The sequence below is a fragment of the Scylla paramamosain genome, chromosome 39, assembly GCF_035594125.1.
Source record: "Scylla paramamosain isolate STU-SP2022 chromosome 39, ASM3559412v1, whole genome shotgun sequence".
Classification (NCBI taxonomy): Eukaryota; Metazoa; Arthropoda; class Malacostraca; order Decapoda; family Portunidae; genus Scylla; species Scylla paramamosain.
In genome coordinates, this window is record NC_087189.1 from 2,965,001 (window position 1) to 2,980,000 (window position 15,000).

The following is a 15,000-nucleotide window of genomic DNA, read 5'->3' on the forward strand; positions in this document are numbered from 1 at the left end:
GATATTTTTTTGGGGTATTTTAAGGTTATTTTAGGTTTCTATGGTCATCCCTTCGTCAGGAGAGAGAAATAGAGAGGGAGAGAGAAAAATATGAGTAAAAATGTATTATATTCAGTGATAGGACATTTTAGGGGCATTTTAGAGCCATATTAAGGATTTATGGTCATCCCTTCGTAGAGAGAGAGAGAGAGAGAGAGAGAGAGAGAGAGAGAGAGAGAGAGAGAGAGAGAGAGAGAGAGAGAGAGGGGGGAAGAGAGTGAGGGGAGTGCCTGAACTTACAACTACCACCGCTAGAGGGACAGACAGACAGACAGACAGACGGACAGAAGGATTAACTAAAGTGTTTCAATTATTCATCCCTCCCTATTTCCTGTCCTTTTTTCCCCTTCTGTCCTTCCCTGGTGCCTGTAGGGGCGTGAGGCAGCCTGCACCACCACCACCACCACCGCCACACCCACCGCCACGGCCATACATTCACATACACACGTTCATTCATACATTTCATTCATGCCTCCTCATCTTACTGCTTCTGTTTTCCTTCTCTTCCTTCTGCCCTGCGCTTTCGTCTGGAGGAGGAGGAGGTGGAGGGGGAGGAGGAGGAGGAGGAGGAGGAGGAGGTCTTCTTAAGGGTCTGCTTGAATGTATTAAGGTGTTATGTTAGGCGGTGTTAAGGTGTGGTATACCTAACCTTACTTAACCTAACCTAATCTAACCTAACTTAACCTAACCACATCTAACCTAACTTAACCTAACCTAACCTAACCTTACTTAACCTAACCTCATCTAACCTAACTTAACCTAACCTAACCTAACCTCATCTAACCTAACTTAACCTAACCTAACCTAACCTCATCTAACCTAACTTAACCTAACCTAACCTAACCTAACCTTACTTAACTTAACCTAATCTAACCTAACTTAACCTAACCTAACCTAACCTCATCTAACCTAACTTAACCTAACCTAACCTAACCTCATCTAACCTAACCTAACCTAACCTAATCTCGCATAACCTAACCTAACTTAACCTAACATAACCTTACCTAACCTAACTGTGGGAGGAGGAGGAGGAGGAGGAGGAGGAAGAGAAGGAAGGGGAAGAGGAAGAGAAGATGGATGAGGATGAATAAGAGGATGTAAAGAAGAGGAGGAAGAACAGGAGGTGGAGGAACAGGAGGAGGAGGAGGAGGAGGAAGAGGAGGACAGGGAAGGAACACACACACACACACACACACACACACACACACACATTTATCCACCAACCTGTCTCTCTCCTCCTCCTCCTCCTCCCTGTCATTTCCTCCTCCCTCCAGGCTGAGGTAAATGTTCCCTTAGGTAGTGGGGACAACTGGCGTGTCTTTCCCGCTGTTATGAGGAGGAGGAGGAAAAGGAGGAGGAGGAGGAGGAGGAGTGGGACAGGAGTTAGGTTGGGGAAGAAGAGTTTAAGGTAGCGTTTAGGATGTTTATGAGAGAGAGAGAGAGAGAGAGAGAGAGAGAGAGAGAGAGAGAGAGAGAGAGAGAGAGAGAGAGAGAGAGAGAGAGAGACGAAGCACACATAAATAAAAGCAAGGATGATTACACTTAGGACAGTAAACGTACACAACAGTGGACATCACACACACACACACACACACACACAGGCAGGAAGGGCGGCGGAGAGAGAGAGAGAGAGAGAGAGAGAGAGAGAGAGAGAGAGAGAGAGAGAGAGAGAAACAGCCAGCCAGCCAGTGTCAGTGCGCACTCAAACCTCGAGCGGTGTGGACGAGCAATCAGGGCTCCTCTCTGGCTGCCACCCGCCTCACTTCCCCCGCCTCTCTGCCACACACCGGGGCGGGTTTGCCTCTCAGTGCGTCTGTGACTGGAAGCACGGGTCCTGTCACGCCAGTCCCCCGTGCCCCGTGGCTTGTGTTCACTTTACTAGCAGCACTACAGAGGAAAAAGATAATTTAATAGATTTAGCGTGTGTGTCGTCTTCCGCTCCTGTACCTGCTGTCTATCTCGTCCTTCTCCTCCACTTAAGGATATGGAGGTCTGAAGGATTCCCAGGACATATCATGGACTACACAGGCTAAGTAAGTGTGATAGAGGAGGTGTAGAGTGTTCAGTGTGCTGGCTAATGTTATATCCCGGCGTGGTGTGTCTGGTGAGGGAGCGATCAATGCTTCTACACCCACACCACTACCACCACCACCACCCCAGCCTCTTGTCCTGCCTCTCTCTCCCTCCCTCTCTCTCCCTCTCTCTTTCACACCGTCTGTCATCTCGGTATGGCTGGAAATTAAGGAATGGTGTGTGTTTGTGTGTGTGTGTGTATGTATGTGTGTCTGTGGTGGAAAGAGGCAGACATGGGGTACAGTTTCCAAGCATTTGTGTGTTCCTCTCTCGATTACGTTTAATAGGCTGTGATGGAAGCGACCAGGGTGTTGAGGCGTGTTTTCCGTGAGGTCAGTGATGGTTTATCAGGTTCCAGTGCATTTTATTTGGGTGTTCAGAGGTGTTTTCCTGATACTTGTGACGGTTTGATGGGTTGCAGTGGAAAATGCTGCGGTTTTCAGGTGCTTTCGTCATTCTTGTGATAGTTTATCTTATTGTAGTGTCTCTCAACGGGGGTCTTCAAGTGTTTTTTTTGTGATTCTGCCGACAGTTTTACGATGCTGGTACACACTTAACAGTTTGTATTGGGAGTTATGTGGATTTTCAAGAGTGCTTCTGTGATTCAAGGAAGAGTTTGATAAGGATTCTGTATCAGCAGGAAAACCCAGACTGAATAATCAATGAATAATCCCTGTGGACTTTAAACATTCTGCAGTGTGTGTGTGTGTGTGTGTGTGTGTGTGTGTGTGTGTGTGTGTGTGTGTGTTCATTAGCATGTGGTCAACTTGTTATAAACGTGTTTCTCTCACTCTCACTCTCTCTCTCTCTCTCTCTCTCTCTCTCTCTCTCTCTCTCTCTCTCTCTCTCTCTCTCTCTCTCTCTCTCTCTCCAAGGACACAACATTGAATTCTGTTTTGAAGGTGAGAGAGAGAGAGAGAGAGAGAGAGAGAGAGAGAGAGAGAGAGAGAGAGAGAGAGAGAATTAACATAAAGATCACATGTATGAGATAATCCTCCTCTAAATTTAGCTCTTCCTCCTCCTCCTCCTCTTCCTCCTCATCCTCCTCCTCTTCCTCCTCTTCCTCCCCCTTGTCCTGAAAGCAAAAAAGAAAAAAATCCTTCCAATGTGTTATCGAACCCAGAGTGAAAGATAACCTGTTTTGAGAGAGAGAGAGAGAGAGAGAGAGAGAGAGAGAGAGAGAGAGAGAGAGAGAGAGAGAGAGAGAGAGAGAGAGAGAGAGAGAGAGAGAGAGAGTCACCTTCATTACCTTTACTCACAAATTAAATTCTTAGCATATCTGAGAGAGAGAGAGAGAGAGAGAGAGAGAGAGAGAGAGAGAGAGAGAGAGAGAGAGAGAGAGAGAGAGAGAGAGAGAGTGCGTCATGGGGTATTTTCATGAGTCAATACTGATGAATAAAACATGAGGCTTGGTGCTGTGGATGAGTAACACTGTGAGTAATATTAGCTGCACCAGGTGGGCTGTAAGTGAGGCAGGTTAATGAGTGGTGGTGCCAGGTGTGGTGTGCAGGCTACTGTAAGGATACTAAATACTTGTCACTCGTCTTTCTCCGCTCTTCCTTCTCTTCTACAGACTTGATATTGTTTACCTTAAGTTTCATACAGGGACTGCCACGTGTAGATCTGTTCCTTCATGCAGCTTCCCTGATTCTGTTGTGTTTGTATGTTTGCCGAGCGTTTAGTGAGTTAGCTGGCATGAGTCACGAGTGTCTGAAATATTACACGGAAAATATTTGCGCAAACTGATGCAAGATTGTTTGTTTTTGTTGTTATTGCGAAAAAAAAAATGAAAAAAAAATATCCCTGAAAATATATATATATAAAAAGTGGGGAAAAACGCAACATGAAAACAAGGAAAATTTTTTTAAAGTTACTGATGGAAAGAATGATGATTATTATTATGGCGGAAATAAAAACTGTGCTAGAGAGTTTGAAAAAAAAGAAGAAAAAAGATAACACATTATTTGGAAAACTTTTGAGAAGAAAGACACACAAATGATGTTTTATTATTACAACAGGAAATAAATAACTTCCTGGAGGATTTGAGGGAACAGAAGGATAAATCAATATGAGAACACGTTATAAGGAAAAACTTTTGAGAATGTTAACGCATAAATAAGAAAACATGATTACGAAAAAAAATGGGAACTGTCCGAGGAAGTTTGAAAAAAAAGGAAAAGAAAGAATTATATAACTGAGAACACATTAATAGGAAAACATTTGAGAGTATTGAAAGAAGAATAAGAAAACAGTATTATTAAACAAATGAAAATCGTGATATAAAAGTTAACAAAGAGAAAATCACTTGAAAACACGATTCAGGAAAAAAAAAAAAACTTGAAATTACACATACAAAAATTATCAAATATTATAATGAAACGAATTAATAACGATCTAAAAAGTAAAAAAAAAAAAAGGAAAGACAAGAGAATGAAAATAAAATAAAATAATATGAAAACACATCACACAAGATATTACGAAACATGAAAAACGATATAAAAAAAAAAAAAAGAAAGACAAGAAAATGAAAAGAAGGTAAACAAAATAAAACGGAAAAAAACCATCACACAACACAAACTGTCATTGCGAAACGCATGAAAAACGATAAAAAAGGTAAAAAGAAAAAGAAGAAAATGAAAAGGAAAATAAAAAGAAATTAAAACATCACACAACACAAGCTATCATTACAAAACACACAAAAAAAACGAAAATAAAATGAAAAAAATGAAAACACGACAACACAATTTATCATTACAAAACAAAACAAAAAAAAACGAAAAAAAGTGAAAACACGACACAACAAAATTTATCATTACAAAAAAGGAAAAACGATAAAAAAGAAAAAAAGAATGAAAAAAATGAAAACACATGACATCACAATTTTATCATTACAAAACAAAACATAAAAAAAACGAAAAAAACGAGAAAAAAAAGAAAATGAAAAAATGAAATGAAAACACATCACGCAACACAAAACATTACGAAACATGGAAAACGACAAAAAAGTAATAAATAAATAAATAAATAAAATAAATAAAATAAAAAATAAGAGTATGAAAAAAGCACAATACACAATTTCACTTCATAATCACCAAATTTCCATGAATGAGCAAATCTTTTCAATTCCTTGCCTGGGGCACCGTGTCGTTCCCTCACTCACCTCAGCCCTTCCCTCTCCCTCTCCCTCTCTCTCTCTCTCTGTCTCCAAGGACTTGCTATTGGCGTTGTTTTGAGCCTCTACTCGTCGCATTAGTAAACACTCCACGCCTCTCTCTTCCCGCCTTCTCTCAAATGTTGATGGATCTCCTCAACCTCACTAATATTTAAAAAAGACGGTGCGACTGTCTTCTCATTCACTTCTGTGTTAAAATAAGACTTTTTTTTTTAAAGATGAAATGTTGAGAAATGTTTTACTTTGATATCGTCTTCGTTCTCTTTTTTTTTTTTTTATAAGATGGATACTGGCTTAAAAAAAAAATATACTAGCAAAAAAAGGCCCATTGAACTGCCAGCCCTCTAAAGGAAAGGACCAAAAAGATTACTCACAATTGAAGAGGTGTCTACAAACGTTCCTCTTGAGAGTTAAAGTCATAGAAAGGGAGAAGTACAGAAGCAGGCAGGGACTTCCAGGATTTACTAGTACAAGGAATGAAAGATTGAGAACACTGGTTAACTCTTGCAGTAGGAGGGTGGACGGAATGGAATGGGCAGAGAGGTGTTGAGTTTACCAGTGAAAGGGATGAAAGACTGAGAACACTGATTAACTCTTGTACTAGGGAGGTGGACAGAATGGAATGAATAGAGAGGTCCAGATTTTACCAGTGAAAGGGATGAAAGACTCAATACTGGTTAACTCTTGCATTAGAGAGTGGACAAAATAGAATGGGCAAGCTGTTTACGAGTTTATGATTGTACAAGAAACGAGAGATTGAGAATAATGTTAATTTTTGCATTAGAGAGTGGGCAATGAAGAGTTTACTTGTACAAGAAAGGAAAGATTGGGAATACTGGTTAACTCTTGCATTAGGGAGGTGGATAGAAAAGAACTGTTAATTTTCACCTGGGTTAGTTAATGAAGGTAGGAGTGAAATATTAATAAATAATAAAATACTTCTAGTTTTTTTTTTGTTTTTATTATTATTTTTTTTTTATGTTTGTTTAAAGTGAAAATTATTAAATGTAATAACTATGCTACTAGATTTTCAGTGAAGTTTTATTTCGAACTTCATAATTTATGTAGGTGATTGAAGTGTGCAGGTGTCAAATTAGAGATGTCCCACCCCCCTTCAGCTTACGTACTAGTATAATAATAATAATAATAATAATAAACGGTTTATTATTTAGGCAGTTGACAAACTGAAAATGTACATAGGGGATGGGGAAAAACTTAACATTAATCCTAACGGTAGTATGTGTGTGTGTGTGTGTGTGTGTGTGTGTGTGTGTGTGTGTGTGTGTGTGTGTGTGTGTGTGTGTGTGTGTGTGTGACGTGGTGCCAGGTGTTACACATACACGGTACACACACGCACACATACGTACACACAGCTGGAGAACCAAGATACACACACACACACACACACACACACACACACACACACACACACACACACACACACACACACACACACACATCATTTCCATCGTCAGCAGTTTCACACACACACACACACACACACACACACACACACACACACACACACACACACACATCATTTCCATCATCAGCTGTGTCTCACACACACACACACACACACACACACACACACACACACACACACACACACACACACACACACACACACACACACACACACACATCATTTCCATCGTCAGCTGTGTCTCACACACACACACACACACACACACACACACACACACACACACACACACACACACACACACACACACACACACTCACACACACATCATTTCCATCGTCAGCAGTGTCTCACACACACACACACACACACACACACACACACACACACACACACACACACACACACACACAACAAGAAACATATACAAAATAATCAGATCTTAAAAAAAAAAGGAAGGAAGAAAGAAAGACTTGTTATTGTTCTCTCTCTCTCTCTCTCTCTCTCTCTCTCTCTCTCTCTCTCTCTCTCTCTCTCTCTCTCTCTCTCTCTCTCTCTCTCTCTTTCTTTCCTTTGCTTACATTAGAATACCGTCATTTCCTTACCCTTCCACCCTCCTCCTCCTCCTCCTCCTCCTCCTCCTCCTCCTCCTCCTCCACCTCCTCCTCATCCCTGACCTTCGCCAGTGCCACTTCCTGACCCCCACAAAGACGCTATGTTGGCACTCATAACAAAGAAAAAGAAAAGGTCCGGAGTTCAAGGTTAGGTTATACGACTTTAGACTGTCAGAGTGAGTGACTGGCTGACTGACTGGCTGGCTGACTGATTCACTCGCTCTCTCTCTCTCTCTCTCTCTCTCTCTCTCTCTCTCTGGTAATGATAATGCATCTAATGGCAGTGAAAATTGTGATAGTGCTTCTGTGTGTGTGTGTGTGTGTGTGTGTGTGTGTGTGTGTGTTTAGGTTCGATGGTCGTGTATTTACGTTCTGTTTGTCGTGTCAGTAAATATTTAGCTAAAAAAATAATAAATGGAGGAGAAGAGAAGAAGGAGGAGAAGGAGAAGGAGGAGGAAGAGAAGTAGGATGAGGAAGAGGAGGAGTTTTCTTATTCTTCCCATAGAGAGCAAGTCATGTTTCTTTGCTTGTTTTTTTCTTTTTTTCTTATTTCGCTTATTTATTCTCCATTTATTCTATTTATTGGTGTTTTATCCTCTCTCTCTCTCTCTCTCTCTCTCTCTCTCTCTCTCTCTCTCTCTCTCTCTCTCTCTCTCTCTCTCTCTCTCTCTCTCTCTCTTTCGTACAAACCGCAGATACATCCTCCTCCTCCTCCTCCTCCTCCTCCTCCTCCTCCTCCTCCTCCTCCTCCTCCTCCTCCTCCTCCTCCCTGAGTAATCAAATAATTTTTGTAGTTGACGGAGTTAGGTAATTCTAGAGAGAGAGAGAGAGAGAGAGAGAGAGAGAGAGAGAGAGAGAGAGAGAGAGAGAGAGAGAGAGAGAGAGAGAGAGAGAGACGTTCTTTCTAAGTGACCCATAAATATAGCTCTAAGATAACCCATGGGCCAGCCTCTCTCTCTCTCTCTCTCTCTCTCTCTCTCTCTCTCTCTCTCTCTCTCTCTCTCTCTCTCTCTCTCTCTCTCTCTCTTGTACTTTACTGAAATCGCTATTATGTCTTTTTTATTAATTTGATAAACACACACACACACACACACACACACACACACACACACACACACACACACACACACAAGGAACTGGAAATAATAACAAAATAAAGAGAAAGAAGAGGAGAGGAGAGGAAGTGAATAATGAGGAAGAGGTGCGGAGGGAGGAAAGATAATTAAAATGAAGAACAATGGAGATGGAAGAAGAGAGGAAGGGAAAGAATAACACAAAAGAAAAAAAAAGAGAAAAAAAGAAAAAAATGATGAGTTTGAATTTTTTTTTTATCACAGAAGAATAAGTTTTAGTAGTGAAAGGAAGGGGGGAAAAAGGTTGTGGGGGGAGGGGGTGGGGGGAGGAGGGTGGGGGGATACGTATGTAGTGTTATGATGAAGAAGTTGCTGGTGAAATACTTTATAATAGATCTAAAGTTATATTGAAGTTCCGAGGCACACTTCTTCACTATTCAATTATCGCCTTTTTGTTTTTACTATTTATTTATTTATTTATTTATTTATTTATTTATTGTTATTTTCTTCCAGTCGGCCGGCGCCCCTCTCACTTAAAAAAAAAAAAACACTAATGGAAAATGATAAAATAGAATGCACAACAAATGAACAAAGCAAATGAACAGAACAAAGAATAGGAAGAATAATATAACTGGGATGGAGAAATATGTACAGTAAAGGGAAGGTGTGGTGTGTCAACAGATGCCAAGCGTGTCCTGACGGCGCAGCAGGAACACACCACTAAGCTGGCGATACACAGCGGTGGTGCTTTGTGTGGGCAAGTACTGGTTTGTGTAGTAGTACAATGCTGTGTTGCTAGTGTGACGGCTGTGTAGGCTGCCTCAGAACGTAAGCCACTACAACACAAGGGTCGGTGCAGGAAGCCATCAGGCCTACACGTGGCAGTCCCTGTATAAAACATGCCTGCTCATTTCCGCCTGTCATCGCCACCCACACATTTGTCTTGTCTTCTGAACCTTCCTGTTGACTCACCAATAAAGATCTGACGCCCCGTATTAATAAACAATGCTGGTGTACTCCTACCAGCGCTCCTACAAGTGTCTTGATCCTCGACTTTGCTGCTACAAGTTGCTCCTAAAAGTAACTGACTTTGAAAGTAAACGTTACAACCAGGAGTAGAAAGGCCGCCAACGTAGCAGCTTTTCTAAATGTAGCAGCATTATTTTAATCCAATATAACAAGATGTCGATGTTTTGGTGGTTGTTTATGTTTGTGAATTAATCTTGAATATATCTAAGTAATTCTAGACCATTATTAAAAGCAATATGTAATTTCTGGACATGTCGATAATTTCGTGGATGTATATATGTAGCGGCGCTCTCCCTGGCGGGCCAACATGCACCTTGTGCTTGAGATGGATGCAGAGGACGGCTGCTGGCTCAGGAAGGAAAGAAATTAGTGCACCTAGGAAACGTTACTCCTTGCAAACCTCACACTGGAAACAACAAATGTAAAGCATGAAAATGATCCGGGAGTGACCGCCGACCAAAACAACAATGTATGGCCAGACGTTGTTGTCCAGCGAAATTAACCATGCAGCCATACGTGTCGTATGCACTCTACTCTCTCTCTCTCTCTCTCTCTCTCTCTCTCTCTCTCTCTCTCTCTCTCTCTCTCTCTCTCTCTCACATGTTAAGAGCGAAATTTGTCAACAAAGGCAGAATATACGTACACATGCATGCACATCTGTATATGTGTGTGTGTGTTTGTGTATTATATATATATATATATATATATATATATATATATATATATATATATATATATATATATATATATATATATATATATATTTATATTTATACACACACACACACACACACACAGATGTGTATGTATGTACGTAGGTATATTCCGCCTTTGTTGACAAAGCAGACTTCACTCCAAAGTCTGTAGAAGTCCCTCCGAGGTACGAGTACTTTCATCTTTGGCCCACTGTGAGAGCACTTCCAGGAGCAAACTCACAACTTTGAGAGTAATTTTTAGGAGTGAGGAGCAACTTTGAAAGTAATCTTTACTTTGAGAGTAACTTTCATCATTCAAAGTGTGTGTGAATGCGTGCCCTGACGACTGAGTCTTTTCCATTCATCTCCCACTCTGTTTCAGAACCACTTCCTTCCTGTCTCCTTCTAACATCTGACTTTTCTCAAGCTTGAAGCCATCACTTCTTGTTCCGTCCTTATTAAAGTCCCTTACCAGATCCCCTCTCATCCTACTCTTCTCAAGTAAACATGCTGTCGATGTCCACCTATCACCTAACCCATACATTGACTGAAGCCCGCTGTTCACTCCACACAACCAACCTTCACCATAACAAAACAAAGGAAGCCACAAGGAGCCATCAGACTTGCACCTATCCATAATCTGCCTGCTTTTCCAAACTTCCCTATTGACTCAACACTAATAGCACAATTATGGAGCCATGTACGGCGGCCTTGTGGTGGTGTGGTGGTGCAGTGGTGCGTGGCAAGGGGGACTATTTAATTTGTACTTTCGCCATTGTTTCCTGGACCGGGTGTTTCCTACGTGCTGTGTTTATGTAGGCTGAAGTGACGGGCCTCTTGTAGCATTGTTAGGGGTGTTAGTTAACGTGTGTGTGTGTGTGTGTGTGTGTGTGTGTGTGTGTGTGTGTGTGTGTGTGTGTGTGTGTGTGTGTGTGTGAATTACTGTTATTACTACTATTGCTTCTGCTGCTGCTGCTGTAACTATTATTGCTACTACTACTACTACTACTACTACTACTACTACTACTACTACTACTACTTTTTCTCCTCTCCCTCCTCCATTTTTTTTTCTGTTTTTCTTCTCCCTCCTCCTCCTCGTTCTTCTCCTCCTCCTCCTTCTCCTTCTGCTACTACTACTACTACTACTACTACTACTACTACTACTACTACTACTACTACTACTACTACTACTACTACTAGTGTTTGGTGGACAGACAGACAAACAGACAGACCGGAAACGCAGCATCTTGTCACCGTAACATTATTATTATCATTATTATTACTACTACTACTACTACTACTACTACTACTACTACTACTACTACTACTACTACTACTACTACTACTACTACTACTAAAAGAGCCTTGAGTGTTCGTATCATAATGAAAAAAAATATAGAAAAAAGTACAGCTTGGAGAGAGAGAGAGAGAGAGAGAGAGAGAGAGAGAGAGAGAGAGAGAGAGAGAGAGAGAGAGAGAGCGCAGGTGTATCATGACAAGTAATACATAAACACATGCCACGTGTGAGTCTTGTGTCCCTTCCCGTGTGTTATAATATTCTTGTTTTATTATGTTCTTATGTTCAGTGTGCTAAAAGGTGAAGGTACTGATTGATAGATGGATGGATAGATAGATAGGTGAATAGGTAGATGGATAAATAGATAGGTAGATGAATGGATAGATAGAGAGAGGGATAGATAGATGAATAGATAGATAGAGAGAGACAGATTGATGAATAGATAGATAGAGAGAGAGGTAAATAGATGGATAGATAGATAGATAGAGAGAGAGAGGAATAGACAAACAGAAAAAATAAATAGATAGACAGATAGATAGTGTGAGTGAATAAGAGATGAGTAGATACATACATTAACATATAGATAAACAGAAAACTGACAAATAAAATTCAAATAGATAACAGATGAGCTGATAGATACACACATATATTAACAGCTACAATATACAGACTTACAGAGAAATTGAAAGAAAGAAACATACATAGAAACACACACGAACAAAAACAAACAAACAAACAAACAAACAAACAGACAGACAGACAGACAGACAGACAGACAGGTAAATTAAAGGTGGATTGAGATGGATAAGTGGAGGGACAGTAAGTGGAATAATGGATAACAGCCCTATTCACCTACCTTTCCTCCTCCCCTCCATCCATTCCCTCCCCTTCCTCCCCTACCCCCCCAACAGCCCCCTCCCGCCCCGTCAATGTAAACAAACAAAGCAAACAAGAAAATTTACGTGACTCATATTCCTCTCTCTCTCTCTCTCTCTCTCTCTCTCTCTCTCTCTCTCTCTCTCTCTCTCTCTCTCTCTCTCTCTCTCTCTCTCAGCTATGTGAATTGGTGCATGGCTTGTCGGTGAGAGAGAGAGAGAGAGAGAGAGAGAGAGAGAGAGAGAGAGAGAGAGAGAGAGAGAGAGAGATTAGATAGACTTATATCATCTAATTAGGTTGAGAGAGAGAGAGAGAGAGAGAGAGAGAGAGAGAGAGAGAGAGAGAGAGAGAGAGAGAGAGAGAGATTAGACAGACTTATAACATCTAATTAATTTTGTAGAGAGAGAGAGAGAGAGAGAGAGAGAGAGAGAGAGAGAGAGAGAGAGAGAGAGAGAGAGAGAGAGAAAGTGTGTGTGTGTGTGTGTGTGTGTATGTGTGGGCGAGTACGTTCGTTCGTCTGTTATTTCATTTGTTCCCTGGTTTCCTGTGTGTGTGTGTGTGTGTGTGTGTGTGTGTGTGTGTGTGTGTGTGTGTGTGTGTGTGTGTGTGTGTGTACATCCGTCTCATCAACCTAAGCAGTGAACCACAAACATTTTTTTTCTTCATTATTATTATTATTATTATTATTTTTATTATTTTCTTCATTATTTTTTATTATTATTTTCTTCATTATTAGTTTCTTTATTATTATTTTTTTCTTTAGCTGATGCGGCAGGCCTAATTATTTTCTCACGGCCTATAGAGAAGAAAAGTATGATGAAGTTAAAAGAACGATCTCTCTCTCTCTCTCTCTCTCTCTCTCTCTCTCTCTCTCTCTCTCTCTCTCTCTCTCTCTCTCTCTCTCTCTCTCTCTCTCCAGCTCTTCCTTATCTACCTCAGAAATCCCAACTCTCTCTCTCTCTCTCTCTCTCTCTCTCTCTCTCTCTCTCTCTCTCTCTCTCTCTCTCTCTCTCTCTCTCTCTCTCTCTCTCTCTCTCTCTCTCTCTCTCTCTCTCTCTCTCTTTTGCTTTTCTTCCCCCTTCAACATCTTTATCTACTTTAATCTCTCGTCGTCCCTCCTCCTCCTCCTCCTCCTCCTCCTCCTCCTCCTCCTCCTCCTCCTCCTCCTGCATTCTTCCTTTCCTCTTCTTTCTTCTTTGTCATCTCCTCTTTTCATTTCCATCACCATTATCATTCTCTCTCTCTCTCTCTCTCTCTCTCTCTCTCTCTCTCTCTCTCTCTCTCTCTCTCTCTCTCTCTCTCTCTCTCTCTCTCTCTCTCTCTTCAGATCATCTTCCCTATTGTTCTCTCCCATATCCTCTCTTATCTTCCTTTATCCTCTTCCTCTTCTCTTCTCCTCTTCATCATCATCTTCCTTCTCCCTTCTCCTCTCCTCCTCTTTCTTCTATTCCTTCTATCTTCCTATTTTTTCACTGCTTTGCCCTCTTCCTCCTCCTCTTCTCATCATCTTTCATCTCCCTTCCTCTCTCTCATCCTCCCTTCCATTTTTCTGATGCAGCTTCGTTTTCTTCTATTCCTTATCCTCCCCCCCATTTCCTCCCCTCCCTACCTTATCTTATCAGAGACACCCGCGGCGCACACACTCGCACGCACACACACCATATAGACACAAACACACACACACACACACACACTGCTCAGTCTCTCCCTTCCCTGCAAAGTGATACGTTGGTTCCTCACCTCGTCTGAGTTTATCCACTACACCTAAACTAACCTAACCTAACCTGTTCTTATCTTAACTTAGTCAAATTTAATCGATCATGCCTTATCGTAACCTAACCTAACCTAACCTAACCTAACCTAACCTAACCTAACGTAACCTAACGTAACCTAACCTAACCTAACCTAACCTAACGTAACCTAACGTAACCTAACCTAACCTAACCTAACCTAACTTAACCTAACCTAACCTAACGTAACGTAACCTAACGTAACCTAACCTAACCTAACCTAACTTAACTTAACCTAACCTAACCTAACCTAACCTAACCTAATATTTTTCCTCCTTCATTCTACTTATCCTCGCCTCATATTCTTCCTCACACACCTCCTCCTCCTCCTCCTCCTCCTCCTCCTCCTCCTCCTCCTCCTCCTCCTCGGCAGCCACTTTACCTGTAAGTTAATTATATTGGTTTAAAATTTACATGAGAGAGAGAGAGAGAGAGAGAGAGAGAGAGAGAGAGAGAGAGAGAGAGAGAGAGAGAGAGAGAGAGAGAGAGAGAGTATCGGTGGGAGAGTATGCACCTGTCTGTATATTTATCTGTGAGGGTGAGACCAATTAGGAGTTGGTCAGGTGAAGTGAGGGTTGAGTGAGAGAGAGAGAGAGAGAGAGAGAGAGAGAGAGAGAGAGAGAGAGAGAGAGAGAGAGAGAGAGAGAGAGAGAGAGATATGAGTTAAAAAAAGAAAGAAAGAAAATAAGGAAGAAACGAACTGATAGCAAGAGAGAGAGAGAGAGAGAGAGAGAGAGAGAGAGAGAGAGAGAGAGAGAGAGAGAGAGAGAGCCTAATGAGGTCCTAATGAGTATAGTTACCCCCCTCTCTCTCTCCCTCCCTCTCCCTCTCCCTGTCCCACTCCCTCTCTCTCTTAATCCCTTATTCACTCTCTCAGACCTCATCCTACACTGAATCAATAGTGAACTCTCTCTCT

At 41.4% G+C, this 15,000-nt stretch overlaps 1 protein-coding gene across 4 annotated transcripts in view; it reads left to right on the forward strand.

The window, feature by feature from the left end:
- LOC135092045 (glycoprotein 3-alpha-L-fucosyltransferase A-like) overlaps nt 1–15,000 on the forward strand; it is a 59,761-nt gene that overhangs the window by 18,483 nt on the left and 26,278 nt on the right. Inside the window, exon 1 of one of the 4 annotated variants that reach the window (XM_063990200.1) lies at nt 1,711–2,072. The exons of 2 other annotated variants lie outside the window; for them this stretch is intronic. The gene's annotated coding sequence lies outside the window, so the exon portion shown is untranslated. Of the gene's footprint in view, nt 1–1,710; nt 2,073–14,308; nt 14,469–15,000 lie in introns of those variants that run through there. One more of the 4 variants, XM_063990201.1, reaches the window with a different exon arrangement.